A 16,571-nucleotide genomic window follows, 5' to 3' on the forward strand; every position below is an offset into this window, starting at 1 on the left:
AGAGGACTCATGTAGACGTTGAAGAGGGTGGGACTGAGTGAGGATCCTTGAGGTACGCCGCAGATGACTTCGGTGGCCTCTGAGTAGAATGGGGGAAGTCGGACTCTTTGAGTTCTCCCAGCGAGGAATGAGATGATCCAGTCCAAGGCTTTTCCTTGTATGCCGATGTTGCTGAGTCGATGTATAAGGGTGCTGTGGCAGACGGTGTCGAAAGCGGCGGAAAGGTCGAGTAGGATGAGGGCCACTGTTTCTCCGTTGTCCAGGAGTGTTCGGATGTCGTTGGTCGCTGCAATGAGGGCGGTTTCGCTGCTGTGTTTGGCTCGAAACCCGGATTGAGATGGATCGAGGGAGTTGTTGGATTCAAGGAAGGTGGTGAGCTGGTTGTTGACGGCTTTCTCGATGACTTTGGACGGGAAAGGTAGGAGGGATATGGGTCGGTAGTTTTTCAGTTCTGAGGGGTCCGCTGTGGGTTTCTTCAGGAGGGCGCTGAGTTCGGCGTGTTTCCAGCTTTCTGGAAAGTTGGCAGAGTTGAAAGAGCAGTTGATGACATCGCGGAGTTGGGGTGCGATGATGGAATCAGCTTTGTTGAAGATGTGGTGGGGACAGGGGTCAGAAGGCGAGCCAGAGTGGATTGAGTTCATGAGGTGAGTGGTGTCTTCAGTGGTGATTGGGTTCCAGGCGCTGAGGATGTTAGTTGGAGGAGTAGGATCTGAAGAAGGTGGGGCGGGTTGATCGCTGGGAGAGTTCTCGAAACTGTTGTGGATGTCGGCAATTTTGTTGTAGAAGAAGGAGGATAGCGCATTGCAGAGGTCTTGGGAGGGGGTGATGTCGTTAGTTGCTGCGGTGGGGTTGGTGAATTCTTTGACGATATTGAAGAGTTCCTTGCTGTTATGAGTGTTGTTGTCAAGACGATCCTTGAGTGCTGATTTCTTGGCGGATCGAATCAGTTGGTGGTGTTTGCGGGTGGCTGTCTTGAGGGAGGCCATGTTGTCGGAGGTTGGGTATTTTCTCCAGTTCTTCTCTATGTTGCGGCATAGCTTCTTGGATATTTTAAGTTCGTCATTGAACCAGGGAGCTTTTTTGCTGGCTGATTTCGTCTGGTGCTTTTTCAAGGGTGCTAATTCGTCCGCACTGAGGGTAATCCAATGCCTGAGGTTTGTGGCCGCTTGGTCTGGGTCCAAAGAGAGGGTGGGAGGGTTTTGGCTGAGAGATGTGAGGAGTTGGTCGGTGGTGATTTTGTTCCAGTTTCTTCGAGGAATCGGTTGTGGACGGTTGTGGGTCAGGGTGGTTTTGTAGCTGAAGTGAACACAACTGTGATCCGTCCAGTGGAGAGCTGTAGTGTGATCGAAGGAGATGTGTTTGCTTGAGGTGAAGATAGGATCGAGCGTGTGTCCGGCTGTGTGAGTGGGGGTGTCAACAAGTTGTTTGAGTCCGAGATTGGCCAGGTTGTCCAGAAGGGTGGTGGTGTTGTTGTCGTGTTTGTTTTCAAGGTGGTAGTTGAGGTCTCCTAGAAGAATGTAGTTTTCGGAGGTGAGGGCGTGTGGGCTGACGAAGTCCATGATGTCATCGCTGAATTGAGTGCGGGTGCCTGGAGGCCTGTAAATGAGGGTGCCTCTAAGTGTGGTCCTGGGGTCGATGTGGATCTGGAAGTGTTGGTGTTCGGCGGTTGCGAGATTGTCGTCGGAGCTGGTTGTGATTTTGATGGTGTTTCTGTGGACGATGGCGATGCCTCCTCCTGTTTGATTGATGCGGTCTTTTCGGATAATTTTGTAAGCGTCCGGTATGGCTATGGCGATGTCGGGAGCAGATGATGTGTTCATCCATGTTTCAGTAAGGAAGGCGATGTCAGGTGACGCAGTGTCGATTAGGTCCCAGAGTTCTGTTGCATGTCTGTGGACCGAGCGGGTGTTGAGCAGGATGCAATTAAGGCGGTTGGAGTTGTGTTTGGAGGACGTGGATTTGGTGAGGGTCCTGAAGCAGTTGAACTTGCAGGAGAGGCAGGCAAAAGGGCCGTGAGTACGTCCTGGAGTGGCTTCGCAGCATAGAGGAGTACGTCCGGGGTTGAGGGCAAGGAGAGTAGCGGCATCAAATGTGATTCTAGAGGGTTGGGAGCGGCGGGGACCAGGGGGACAGGCGCTGGGTGCGGTCAAGGCGCGGACGGGCGCAGACGGGCTTCCCTTTGGCGCACCTTCGGCGCGGCCGCAGCGCGTGGACGCTGCGCGTGGACGCTGCGCGTTGGGACATCTGTCATAAATGGATAGTGGAGGGGGGCGGAGCGTGGGCGGGTCAGCTGGGAGGCGGGATCTGGGAGGAGGCACGGGCTCACGGAGGTAAACAACGTCCCAAAATGGCAGCCCTGTCCCTGAAACGAGACTGGGGCACAGCCGGAGTATAGCACAGTCACAAACACTCGCAAAACACTTCTCTTTACCCCACACAGCAAAGTCTACAGTGCGCAGCAATAATCAAATAAATTACGTCAGGCAAATTAATTCTGGCGCCGAGTGCGCAGCCACTGTACTCAAATAAATGTCTAAAGTGGGCAAAAGCGATACCAGGCGCTGCGAGCGATCTCTTTCCGTGCAGGGAGGCAGCAGCGCGATGTTCCTTCTGAGGGGCTCAGGCTGCGGGGAGCACAAGCGTCCGTAGGGAGGCAGAGGGCGAGGGGAGCGACCGTACAGGAAAGCGTCCACACGGTCACAAATGGCCAGGGGATAGAGCGCTATAGCTGTACTCGTGGGTGGGCGGGTCAGCTGGGAGGCGGGATCTGGGAGGAGGCACGGGCTCACGGAGGTAAACAAAGTCCCAAAATGGCAGCCCTGTCCCTGAAACGAGACTGGGGCACAGCCGGAGTATAGCACAGTCACAAACACTCGCAAAACACTTCTCTTTACCCCACACAGCAAAGTCTACAGTGCGCAGCAATAATCAAATAAATTACGTCAGGCAAATTAATTCTGGCGCCGAGTGCGCAGCCACTGTACTCAAATAAATGTCTAAAGTGGGCAAAAGCGATACCAGGCGCTGCGAGCGATCTCTTTCCGTGCAGGCAGGCAGCAGCGCGATGTTCCTTCTGAGGGGCTCAGGCTGCGGGGAGCACAAGCGTCCATAGGGAGGCAGAGGGCGAGGGGAGCGACCGTACAGGAAAGCGTCCACACGGTCACCAGTAAAGTTACTCAAAAGTGTATGAGACAATTGCATGTATAAATTGCTCACAAGTGTAAATTATCTTTCTGAATAACCCCGGGAGGTTGCACCCATACTGTAGGTGGATAATAGCATCATTTATTGTATTGCTTGGGGAGACACCTATATTTCCGAGCTGTTAGATCTTTATGGGAAATTTGTTAGAGTGGACCATGGGGCACTGCCGTGCATCCTTTCTGCTTGGATGGAGATTACAGGACAACTCCTGAAGCAGTTTGCCTATTTTGTACTTAGCCACATCAGTTTGTGAATTTGGACCTCTTGAGGTCTCTCAAGAGCTATAATTTCACAAACCCCACTCAGTGTATTTATGGAGCCACTGGGTAATCTGCAGCAGAATTTTGGCATGCCTCTCCTACTTCACTTAGTCACTATCATCATCAATGTTAGGATATCCTGTCAGGTGTTAAAGTAGAGCACATGCTATTTGTTTTACCACACTTTTGGTATTCTACGTAACAGTATGACTTATATTTACATATATCAGAATATCATATACAGAAACATCGTATGACAGAGGTAGTGTGCCCAAAATATCATTTACAAACATATCGTTCCATTCTTTTATTAACTCCATTGGGGCAATATTTTAGTAAACCATATTTAGGGAACTGTATATATACAGCAGACAGCATTTTAATAATAATATGCTGGTACCATACACGCTCCTGCACATTCTTTGGGTTTAAAGCTTGATTTTCACTTCCTTTGCAGACACATAAGAAGACAATTTAATCTTGCAAATATCATCTTCCAGAAAATATAACGTTTATATTGCTTGATTTTCAATCTTCCATGCAAGATTTAGTAACCCCTGGGCTAACCAGCAGGAAAGGCCAGACTAATTAGGTGCATTTTTCAGTCCTGGACCCTCAAATTAGTTCTTCACTAAATTGCACATTTGGAGACGGGTCAAGAAATGCGGTCATGTCATTTCCATTCATTTTTCTTAGCACTGCTTGGCCTTTCAATTTAGAATGAACTTTGAAATTTGTTACATTTCTTCAAAGAACCTTGCCCTGTCATACTTGAATTATCTGATGGTAAAACCCCCAAATTTTAGGAGGCTCGATTTCTATCAGGGGTCGCCCTGAGGTGCGTGGACATTCCATGGTACACGCCAGGCTTTTTCTGCAGCTGGCCCTGTCTATGGAACGATTAACCCATTGATATATGCTCCCTGCCTAACGCCCTCACGATCTGTAAGGCTTTCATATAATATTTGCTTGAATTAATGTTCTCGATAGTATTTGTTTTGACGGAGTTCTGTCAACATTCTGTTTTACAAAATGTTAGTTTAACTTGAAATATTGTACAATTAAATTTTTAAACTTTTAGCATAGTTTTAATTTTCTATTATCAGATCAGTATGCGTCCTGCTTTTAGTCTATGTATGGTGTTCCATTATCCTTTGAGATGAGGATGAACCATGAAGAAATTATACTGATTCTTCACCCTTCTGATCTGTTTGGACGTCTGTAGGCCTGCTACTACCTACTACTAAATATATATATATATATATATTTTATATCAACAGGACATATTTCAGACCTTTTTTCTCCATTGTATCTTCATCACTGTTCATATCCCTAAACCAAAAAAAGCAACAACAAAAAAAGCAAAACAATGTACTCTCCCACTCTCACTCCTACACACCATCGAATTCCATTAGCAGGCATTTTAATTTTTAAGCAGCTGCCAGCCCACACTTCCAGCCCAAATGCCTCTTTCCAGGTCTCATACATTCATAACCTGAAGAAAATCACTTAGTGCAAAAAGCTATCCCTACCAATATACCTACTTTTGGTCTTGGGGGCCAGGCCTATTCAAATCAAAGCAAGTGAATAGCCATGCCCTTATTAGCTCAAAATACCTCCTTTGTCGCATCCTGTTTCTTGCCCTACTATTAAAAAAAATCCATTCATGCCTGCTGTATTCCTTTTTCCAGGATACAAACTGTGGGTTTTCTATGCCTAATGTGCACTTAATCACTTATTCCCCACTGGCACCTGGCATCTGTACCATTTAGGTGTCTGATTAAGGCCTGACGCACAGAACATTTTTCATCACCATTCTTTATTCGTTTTTAAGAACTATGTTGCAAATGTATTAAAAAAGCAGGAATGAATTGACAAAGTAGTGTCAGAAAGAATGCCCAAACTCCACCTCTCACAGGTTAAAAGGATATAGAGCAACAGCCCAAATGTGACGGAAAGGATATCCCCTTAACAATGTAAAGAAACAAACACAACGATCCGGGGTCCCTCACTCACTAAGAGCAACAACAGAGTATAAATAGTTCCACCAGTAAACGACTCACAAGCAGGCTGCATTGGGTGAGCAAACTACAATATTTTAACAGGGCTAGACAGTACGGTGTAGGTACATAGTGGTGCCCCGGTTACTTACCGGTGATCTTCATTACTCCGAGTATAGTCTTCCTCGCCACATGACTAACAACGTGAGCTTCAGCTCCACACCAGAACCCTCCAAAGCAAAAACAAGTCAGCCTCCCATGCCTCCCATCCCTTCCCAATATGGCCGACCCAATACACCCTTGACCTCTATAAGAGACGGGCCGGCCCAACCCTTCAGCCTGAAATACCAAGCAGAAAAACATGAAGTCAATAGCCATACAGGGAGGGAGGGATGGGAACTCATGTGGCGAGGAAGACTAAACTCGGAGTAATGTAGATTACGGGTAAGTAACCGGGGCATTACCTCCTCGTTAGTCTTCCTCGCCACATGCCTAACAACGTGAGCACATACCAAAGCCAGGGAAGAGGGCAAACCCAACAGGCCAGACGAGCGGAAGAACCACCCAAGAGAGAGGCAACCACGAGCAGGAAGAAAACAGCCCGGGACAGAAAGACACCGGAAGGGCCGAAAAACACAGACCCCCGAGACACGAAATGCTGCCAGAAAACGTTCCCAACCAAAGATCGAAGGAGGACTGAGAAGGCACGACACCAGACCACACGGAGCCAAAAGCAACCGCAAACAGGCCAGCGAACAGAAAGCTGCAAGCCAGTCCAAACACACCAAGACCGCCCAATGGACAGCCCAAAGCGAGAGGGGAACAAAAACCCAACAGTACAAGAGTCACAAGAGCTCTATAGGAACTGAAGAAAAAGAGGGCAACCCCACCACAGTGACTCAACAAAAAAGCCACAGCAGCAAGAGGCAGTCCGACCAAAGACCATCCACACCCCATGGCGGACCACCAACAGCGAGAGAGTCGAACCACTACCAAACCAAAAACTGGAGTGGAAAAGAAAACAAAATCCACCAGGCCCAGCGGCAATCAAGGGCAGAAGCAGAGGAACCAGATGGAACCAACCCAGAACCGGCAGGAGCCGCGAGAATGGACGGAGGTGCAGAAAAGGAAACCAGCACCCCACGCGAATAACAAAAATTAAGGTCACCAAAACCCCACGAGCAAGAAGAGGCAGGTGGGACACGGACCACAGCTGCCCAAAGGAACCCCCGACGGGAGCGTGAGAGCAACAATAAAGTCCAGGCAGGTGCAAGGCAAAACAGACTCCGGTAGCCGCAGGAAACCACCAGAGCAGTGACCCCTCCATCAAGGGTACCGAAGAGGACCAGGACCAAGGCCAAGGCCCAAACAGGAAGGCAAACACCCACCAGGGGACCTCATACACAAGAAAGCATAACATACCTGGAAGGAAGGGGAATGCAGAAGGAAAGAGCAAGACAGCCCAGCGCAGGGAACAAGTAAACCTCCCCCGCAATGTTCCACATGCAACAAATGAGCCACCGAGGCGAGCACCCAGGAGGACAAATGCACAACCAACACCCAGGACCGACCCAGCCGAATAACGGAGATCGGACAGGATCCGGAGTGACCACAAGGGCAAAGCCACAGGCAGCAACCCACCAAAGGCGAGAAAGACAAAAGAGCCGGGCGGAACGAGTCAGAGAAAGTCAACATCCCCAGGGACCAAACCCAAGCCGACAGGACCCAGTACCCCAAAACCAGGGACAAAGAAGAAGAGGATGCAACCCGCACAGGGAGCACCAAGCCCTGACCGGGGAAGAGAATCAGAAAAACCAGCACCCCGGACAATCACAAGCACAGTGTGACCAAAAAGCCCCATGGGAAAAATAAAAAAACGTGGCAGGAAATGAAACCCCAAACCCGAGTGAGCCAGCGCCCACAGAGGCACAACACGGACCACCGAGCAAAATCACCCAGAGACACCAACGGGAAGCACCCAGGCGAGCCCAACCAACAGGACAACATCCCGGCAAGTCCAACAAGCCCAGACGCAAAGCTGTGAGCCCAGATAAGAAGGCAGGAAAACCAGTACCGGGGACACACACTCGAAGAAAGGGACCGAGGCAAGCCCGAAAACCCCCTGGAGAATGAGGCAGTGTGCAAACCGCCCAGGAGAGCAACAAGAGCCCCCACGGGGCAGGGGCAAAAACAAGCCAAGAAACGGTCAACAGAAGGCAGACGAGAAATCCGCCAAAAGGCGTACCAACCAACCCAGCATAGAGCCGGAACCCATGCACGCCCAACAGGCAGAAAAGGTCGCCAACACCCAGGAAGGGGAGACCAAAACACAAAGACCACAGGCCGTACTGGCAGGCAGGGCGGGAAGGGAGCCACCGGGGTACGAGAAGGGACACCCACGGGAACAGGCGAAGTCGGGAAAACCCACAGAGCACCGGGACCAACCAGACGGGGCTAACCCTCAACGGACAGACCAGGCAAGCACCGCCAGACACCCAGGGTCAAGAGGCCCAAAACCGCCCCTACGGAAGGACCTCACCCGGACAGACAACCTAGTCATGACCAGCCAAGGGGCCACACAAAACCAGACGAAGGGAGATCGCCACCCAAGGGAGGAGAACAATCACAGAGCCACCGCACGTGGGAGTGGACCCAAACAGCCAGGATTGCATGAAACCAGTGGCATGGAGAGCACGGGACCCACGACTGGGCAAACCCGACTCACTCGGGGTGACAATGCAAAAAGAACAACGCAGGACAGAAAGCAGAACAATGTCATGCATACACCCCAGGACAGAGAACTGGGCCTAAATCCATTGAAAACTGGAGCACACCACCCAGTAAAAATATCACCAGGCAATACCAATCACAACATGTGCCTGGGAGCATGTGGGGAATACAACACTGAACACAACTGGAAGCTGGCACCACCAGAGTCCTCAGAAAGAGGCTGGAGAAGTGAACACGCACCACATGCACCAGCGGAGAACCGTGACCACGCGAAAAGGAGGGCGCAAGTGACGCCGGCCGAGCCACGGAGCAGAAACACAACTGGAAGCTGGCACCACCAGAGCCCTCAGAAAAAGGCTGGAGAAGCAAACATGCACCACATGCACCAGCTGAGAACCGTGACCGAAGAGGAGGGTGCAAGGGACACCGGCTGAGCCACGGAGCAGGAGGAGAAGGGGACACCACCGCTGCGGCCCATGGCAGAAAAAGCCAGACACCAGGAACCGGAGTAGAGGCCAAAGCCTACCCGGAGACCACAGGAGCAGCCCGAGAAAGAAGAACAGGAGCAAACAGAGGACCACCTCCATCAGACATGCAGGCGCCCACAGCCCCGGAATCCCTGAAGGCCATACCAACCAGGACCGACCGGACAGACCCGGCACAACAATGGAGAGCAGGCGGTGACAGGGGTACACAGGAAGGGAGGACCGCATGACCAACATCCGGAAGTGAAGCCCGGGAAGGGTGAACAGTCCAGTCCAGCCGAAGCCAAAGCCCAAGATTGCGCGAACAACCAGCACATACATGGAAAAACACAGCTCAACAAGAGGAACTGAGTGCCACCCCCACGGAACCGGAAGGGCCCAACACTGCATCAAGCAGTGCACGAAATAGGGTAACCAAGCTAGGAACCTGACGAGCACGGACTCCCAAAAAGGAATCCGGGCACCACAGAACAGAAGAGCACCGCAATAAGGCCCACAATCAACACCCACAGATGAAAGAAAAGCCTGAGAACCATGCACACAGGCCTCCACAGCGGAATGCAGAGAGAGGACACCCCAACAATGACCCACCATACTGGGAGAACAAGCGAAGAGCACAGAGACACGGAACCGTGAGCGTGATGGCACCGAGACAGGAACCCAGTCCATCAGGGTCAAGGGCGGCCAATGCAGACTCACTACAACAAATGTGCGAAGCCTCGTATCCGTAAAAGAGTGTAAATCAACCACTCCCGTTTACAACATCCAGAGTAGCCTAGTGCGCGAACTCGACCCGAAGGCATCAGAGCGTGCCACACGAGCACCAGGGAGAGTCAGTGAGCTGCCCAGGAACACAAGGCGGTTAGGGTCCCCGCGAGACTCGAACACGACACCCCAGCATCGAGGTCGACCGCACCAGCTGTAGGAACGAAAAGCCAGGAGGGCACAGCGCAGCCCAAAAGTCTGGAGGTGCTGGGGACTGAACCTGGGACCGCATACATGCAAAGCATGCGCTACCACCTGGCTACATCCCCAGGTCATTCAAGGTTTACTGCATGTATGGAAACCCTGACAAGTGGCAGAGACCCCTAAGGTACAATGAAAGAACAAAGTACACTCACCGGAGGAAGCGTACCCGCCGCCAAGCACAGGGCCACTACGACCCCGAAATAACGCAAACGTGTACCTACAGCTGCCTACCACCACGGCAGCCGTAAACGAGGCAGACTGGCCTGCCGGAACCGCTGTACCTGAATGGGAAGACGAGGGAAGACAGGCCCCGCCCCTCGGAAACAACGAGGAACACCTGCTGCCAATGGCTGAACCAGGACGAGACAGCACGGCTCCATCCCACGGAGGCCTCGGGAAAACCACACAGGAAGAAAGAAACGGCACCTGCCACGAAGCAGACCCCTGTAAAACACCCGAAAAGACCCCGGACCGCTGAGGACTGCCAAGGTAAGCCACAGAGACAGGGATAAGGTGCCTGCAAAACTGGTGGCATTAAAACTCCCCAGGAGATGCCCCGTAAGCGAGGGAAACCCCCATAATTGCAATGAGTGATGGGAATACCCCACAGCAGCCCGAAGAGTACAGAGGCCACAGGAAATGAGGAGTAAAACCCATGGGGCCTCAGACAGTACAAAAGCAGCGGCAAGAACAGCAGTGACCTGACGTGCATTGTAAAACACTGCAGCAAGAGAAGCATAACTGGCGTTCACACACCAATGACACAGCCTCTGTTTGATAGGCACAGAGAGAGTATGTGAAAGTATGCGCCCGACCACTGAAACGGAGGTAGTGCAAGACAGCACACAGTGACCACAAGAAAATCAGGAAGTAACACCTGAAATTCACAAACGCCCACCCGGAGAAGCAGCAAGAGCAGCCACCCGGGAGACGAAAGCACACCCCGCCAGAGCCCGCCAGCCGACCCACTAGCTGACAGCAGGGCCTAAATCACAAGGCCCGCTAAAGCAGGGCACAAAGCCAAAAAATGGAGGGGGCGCAGGAAGCCCAAGAGCCCGCCCAGAGCCCCCTAGAGTAGAGCTGGGAATCCAAATGGACAGTGCGAGGGCCAGAAGGCGGGGGAACCAGAGTGTGAGCCTGCTGGAGTAGGGCCTCCTCCCCAGGGCACTGGAACCTGCTGGAGCAGGACCTCAGCCCAACTTACTTGATCAGACGCTCTGGTGAATCTGCAGTGCAGAAGTAAAAAAACAGGCTAAAGGGTTGGGCCGGCCCGTCTCTTATAGAGGTCAAGGGTGTATTGGGTCGGCCATATTGGGAGGGGATGGGAGGCATGGGAGGCTGACTTGCTTTTGCTTTGGAGGGGGTGTGGAGCTGAAGCGCACGTTGTTAGTCATGTGGCGAGGAAGACTAACGAGGAGGTAATGATGTAGTATCAAGGAAGGAGCGAGTAATGAATAGAGACTGTCCATAGTAATAAATGAGGGTGACTTGTAAGGAACGGCCTCACAATGAACTATTCACAAGTGATCAACCCCTTAGAAACCAGCTTACGGTGTCTTCAAAGATCTGCAATTCTTCATTACGTTTTTAGATCAGCCTTTCAAACTATGCCATTTTGTATATGCTGTCTAGCAATGACTGGAAAGAGCGGGGTGGGCTTGTTTTCCAAAGGCGCAGAATGCCCAACTTGGCCAATCCTAGGGCAGTGGAAAGCCATGTGTTGTCATGTGTCATCAGGGTGTAGAGGTCTGTGGTGTTGTGCAGTAAGGCCAGTCTGAGGGTGATTTGGACTGTCTCCGGTAGTGGTCCCATATCTGGCTCCGGTAGCCGTATGGCGGGTGATTTCAATAACACATTAAGAAATACCACATTCCAGCTCCCCATATCTCCAGCACCACGAACTAGGGCTGAGCTTAGCTTTGTGTAATTTTGCTGGGGACCAATGCCCACACAACATTTTCCAATATGAATGCGATAGAGTATCTTCAATTTGTTTTCTACACCTGTAATGGACTATCTCTAAACACAATTTTCTTTGTCTTACAGAACCTTCCGGAGCCTCAGCGCCCTGATTTTGTCATTTGATTTTCTCATTATAAGGCCAATTTATTCAGGAACATCTGAACTGGCTTGGTGGAACGTACCTATGCTTTGGCCTACTGGGAAAAGTAGCTTGGCATGCCACAAGAGTCACAAGTTCAGGACTGCTGCTAGCATTATTCTGCCTTTATTGACACAGTAATTATGTTATTCCTGCACTTTGATGAAGAGACTTAAACTCAGGAGCCACAATGAATCTGAAGAGCATTTTTAGACCTGGCGTCCTTGGCTTGGTTTCCCCTGACTTTTTGCCTTCAGGTCTCCTGTTTTAACTGTTTCTACTGACTGTGTTTGCTGGTTATAGGAATCTGGGGACTTTACCCCTGCTAATCACTGATAAAATGCATGTGCTCTCTGCTTAAAACATGGTACCATTGGCTTATCCGCAATTGGCTTTTTTATTTTACTTATAAGTCTCTAGTAAAGTGTACTACATGTGCCCAGGTCCTGTAAATGTAATGCTACAAGTGGGCCTGCAGCACTGATTGTACCACTCACTTAAGTAACCCTGTAAACATGCCTCTGGCCTGCCACTGCAGGGCCTGTGTGTGCAGTTTTAAACTGTCATGTCGACCTAGCAAGTTAACTCACTTTCTAGGCACAAACTTCCTTTTTATTACATATAAGTCACCCCTAAGGTAGGCCCTGGCCAGCCCCTGGGCAGGGTACAGTGTATTTAAAAAGTAGGACATGTACCCTTTAAGTTTTACATGTCCTGATGGTGAAATACTCTTAAATTCGGTTTTCACTACTGCAAGGCCTATCTCTCCCATAGGAAAAATGGAGTTTGCCTTATTACATTTTATAAGTGCTATTTCTAATTAGGAATAAATGGGATCCCCATATTTGGTGTCTCTGGAATCACAATTTAAAAACACAACTTATAGTGAATTTGGATTTTAAATTGCAATTTGGAAAGTGCCACTTTCTAGAAAGAGGCATGTTTTTACTTTAACCATTTAATGCCTTCTGCCTGTATCTGAATACATGTCTGGGGTGGGTGACATCTGGCTTTGTACATTCCCTCTAGACAGACACATTCAAAGGAAGCTTGGGTGTGACAGTTGGCCCATCCACATCCTGATGGGCCACCCTGGGCAGGATGGAAGAGAGGAGCAGACACGTACACCTGAAAGGGCTGCATAACCCCCTGTAGTGAGTCTAGGGGCTTGTGCACTTCAAAGGTATGTCTTTGAAGTCTCCCCCACTTCAAAGGCCCAGATGGGTATAAGTACTGGACCTCTGACACCACCAACTCAGAACACTTCTGGAACTGAGGACGTTCTACCAGGAAGAAGGACTGCTGGGCTGCTGGAGGGACTGCCACTCTGCTGGACTGCTTTTTTTCGCTGGCCTGCTGCCTGCTGCCCTCTGGCTTGGCAGATTTGGAACCGACTCATCACTGCCAGAACCAACGCATCATGGCTGTTGAGTGGGGAAATCCGGGACATCACACCAACTGTGTGGGGATCACTGACGCATTGCTCCGCTACACCTTGCAACTTTTTTGCAATCAGTATCAAGGTATTTTTGCTCAGCATGCTCTGGGTGGGTCCTGTATCCAGTCCACTCTCAATCGCAGTTGGCCTAAACTCTTGGCTTTGTCCTGGTTCAGTGCGACCAATTAACTCTTTAAGAGCTTACTGCTTATAAACACTATTTTTGCATTTAATCTTATTCATATCTCAACTCCTACTGATTGCATTTTTGTTCTTTGGGTCTTGTGTTATTTATAAAATGATTCTCTATTTTTCTAAACTGGTGTGGAGTCTTTTTGTGGTGTTTTTACTGTGTTACTGTTTGATGTGTTGCACAAATACTTTACAAGTTGACTTCTGAGTTAAGCCTGACTGCTCTCTGTCGGGCTACCAGAGGGTGAGTACAGGATTTATCTATTGTGTTTGTGGCCTACTCTGACTGGGATTGTGTTTTCTGCTTGGATAGGGTGCATACCTCTCCCAACTAGAAGCCCAATTTCTACCAAGCATGTATTACCCAGAAAGCACACTATCATCATTCCAAAGATTGATCAAAATGGCACATGATGGTGGACAGCATGACTGACTCCTGCAGTTACAGCTTGTTGTACACCTTACATCGAGCAAGAAACTGATGGATATCAGTTCACAATCTTCCTCCACAGTGACAGGAGGGCAGATAAGCTAGACAGGATGAATCCTCTGAACTTATTGAATGCCATATTCTCCCAGGATATATAGTTTCTCTGATGCAACTGTTGTTCAAGTTGCCACACTTAAATTCCACTGTGAATGACATATATTCATATTCATCCTATTTTACACAGTCTGTAGGTTATCTTATCAAGCCTGGTTAGCAGCTCCTGTAGATTGGTTTAAGTAATGGCCTAAAACCCTTCTTGCTAAGCAGGGAATGAGACAGGGAAAAGACACTATTCTACTAAGAACAGAAATGGCCTTTCCTGGACATTGTTCACCTCACATTGATAGGAAAATAACATCAAACCTAACAGTATTGCCATCAGCATTGAAATTCTTGTGATTGGATAGCTAATGGCCCCAAAGTATTACTGAAGCTGCGTGCCCCAACTGGGAAACGTCCCCTTATGCACTGCCTTATGTCCCTCTCAGCGGGCTTAAAATTGATAACAATAAATCACCAGTCATGAAACAATTCAATTTGTATTTATTTTCAATGGTGGTATTCGGTAATCTTCTTCCCACCTGTCATTAGTAGTAATTATTTTCATTTATAATTACAAAAAATGAATAGTATGAGTTTCTAATTTATTATCCCATCCCAATATATTTCGGGCTAGTCTAGCCCTTCGTCAGGGGATAAGTGATCTGAAGCAAATGTAAATCAGGATCAGAGCAGATAACAGCTATCGGCTGTTCAAAAATAATATTTGTTACACATACGGAGCAGTAAGGAACCGATGCATCACATCCTCTGGAGTAAGGAACTGACGCATCACCTTCCTTGGGCGTAAGGAACTGGTGCATCACCTTCCCTCCAACTTTTTTTGTTTTTGACAGTGACGCATCTAAGGTACTTTGTGTTGAAAATGGCGTATCTATGGTTTGCTATGGACGGAATTGTTTTTGCCTTCTAAGGATTACATTTTAATTACTGAATTGTGGATTTTTGTCATTTCAATCATGCTTGGTTTAGATAGATATTACTTATTAGGTCGAACATTCGAGACCTCTTGTATATACATTTTAGTATATACTTATATATTAGTACATAACTGTATGTGTATGTACTTTGTGGGCTCTGGAGACCAGCCCTAGATCTTGTCTGCTTCCGCTTAGGGACTTTTTTTCTGTTCATCTGCCTCTATTTAACTGTATTAATAAAATGGACCAGTAGAGGTTAGTAAAAAAACAGAATTGCTTTCTGCTGAGGGACTTTATTTTTTTTATTTTTCTGGCAACCACCTCAATTTAACTGTCTTGATAGAAAACAACCAGTAAAGGTCAGTAAAGTACCAGAATCTCTAGATTGCAGTCCATCCAAATTGTCTTCCACGAGCACCTGTAGACAATAATATTTTTTTCAAATCTTGTATTGATATGATATGACCACAGAAGGCCCTGATTTTATATTAAAAACAGAGCTTTGGACTATACCATTTCCCGCTGAAAGGCAATATTTATCTCCATGTGTTTCCATACGTGGAGTGTCATGCAGTTTGGTGCTTACTTTCCACCATGTTAAAGAACAGTAGATGTTTCAGCACCCAGGCTAATGTGCTGCATAGCTAAATACATATAAGGTCCCAAAGGAGACAGATTGCATTGCAAATGCTTATTTTTCTAAACTGGTGTGGTGTCCATTTGTAGCGTTTTCACTGTATTACTGTATGTGTGCACACGCTGCCTCTGAAATAAGCCTGTCTTCTCATGCCAAGCTACCAAGGGAGTGAGCAGGGGTTATTTTAGAAGTATATCCCTCTTACCCTGACTAGGAAGAATGGTCCCTACTTGGACAAAGGTGCAAACCATTGCCAGCTAGATAGCATCTTCAATATTGAGCTGGATTGCAGTGTGCCTAGTTTGGGCTTCCTCCCTTGCCTTAGAAAATGGTGCATGAATTGGTCAATCTTGGAAAAAAAATTATGTTGAACTTTGAAAAAAATATTGGAGAAGACAATAATAAATAAGGGAAGTATCGACATCTTGATAAGTGGTACTCATCCTATAATGGTAAGAGGTAGATTTTGCTTGCTGGTTGATAATAAACACACCTTGTTAAGCATAGGTATGTAATTTAGCTTAAACAAATCTAAAAAGTCATGAGTGGCAAAGATACCTAAATAACCTATAAGGCAGGTAGCTGAAAAATGCTGTTCCATATCTATAAGCAAGATTAAAGGAGGGCAATGATATAAAAGGACTTCTGATTTGTCCTGATTGATCTTATAGCCCCTGATGTCCGAAAAAGATTGTATTTTATCAAGGGTGTTTTAAATATTATGGGCTGTGCCTGCTAAATAGAGAATAATGTCACCAGGGAGCAGCTTTAATTTCAGGGCACCTGGAAGTGGAGGGCGAATCTCGGGATCTAAGTCTTAGAGCTGTCACCAAAGGTTCTACAAAAATTGCAAAAAGCACCTGCGACATCGGACAGCCTTGTCTTGTACCTCTGCAAATAGGAGTAAGTCCTATGGCTTGAGCTTTAATCATGATTTTGGCCTTAACATAAATTATTCAACAGAAATACTAATTTGGAGGGGAATTCCAAGCTCAGTAGGATCGCAGACAGAACATCTCACTGCATGCGATTGGCATCTCAGCTTCTCAGCATCAAGCATGATGATTGCAGCTTCGACCTTATTA

General features: G+C 48.3%; 1 long non-coding RNA gene across 1 annotated transcript in view; it reads left to right on the forward strand.

Moving 5' to 3' along the window:
- LOC144776461 (uncharacterized) overlaps window positions 1-13,425 on the forward strand; it is a 255,002-nt gene extending 241,577 nt beyond the window's left edge. The window contains exon 2 of the long non-coding RNA XR_013600584.1: window positions 11,695-13,425. This is a non-coding gene — a long non-coding RNA (uncharacterized LOC144776461). The remainder of the gene's footprint in view (window positions 1-11,694) is intronic.
- The last annotated feature ends 3,146 nt before the right edge of the window (window positions 13,426-16,571 follow it).

Source organism: Lissotriton helveticus, chromosome 1_1 (genome assembly GCF_964261635.1).
Source record: "Lissotriton helveticus chromosome 1_1, aLisHel1.1, whole genome shotgun sequence".
Classification (NCBI taxonomy): Eukaryota; Metazoa; Chordata; class Amphibia; order Caudata; family Salamandridae; genus Lissotriton; species Lissotriton helveticus.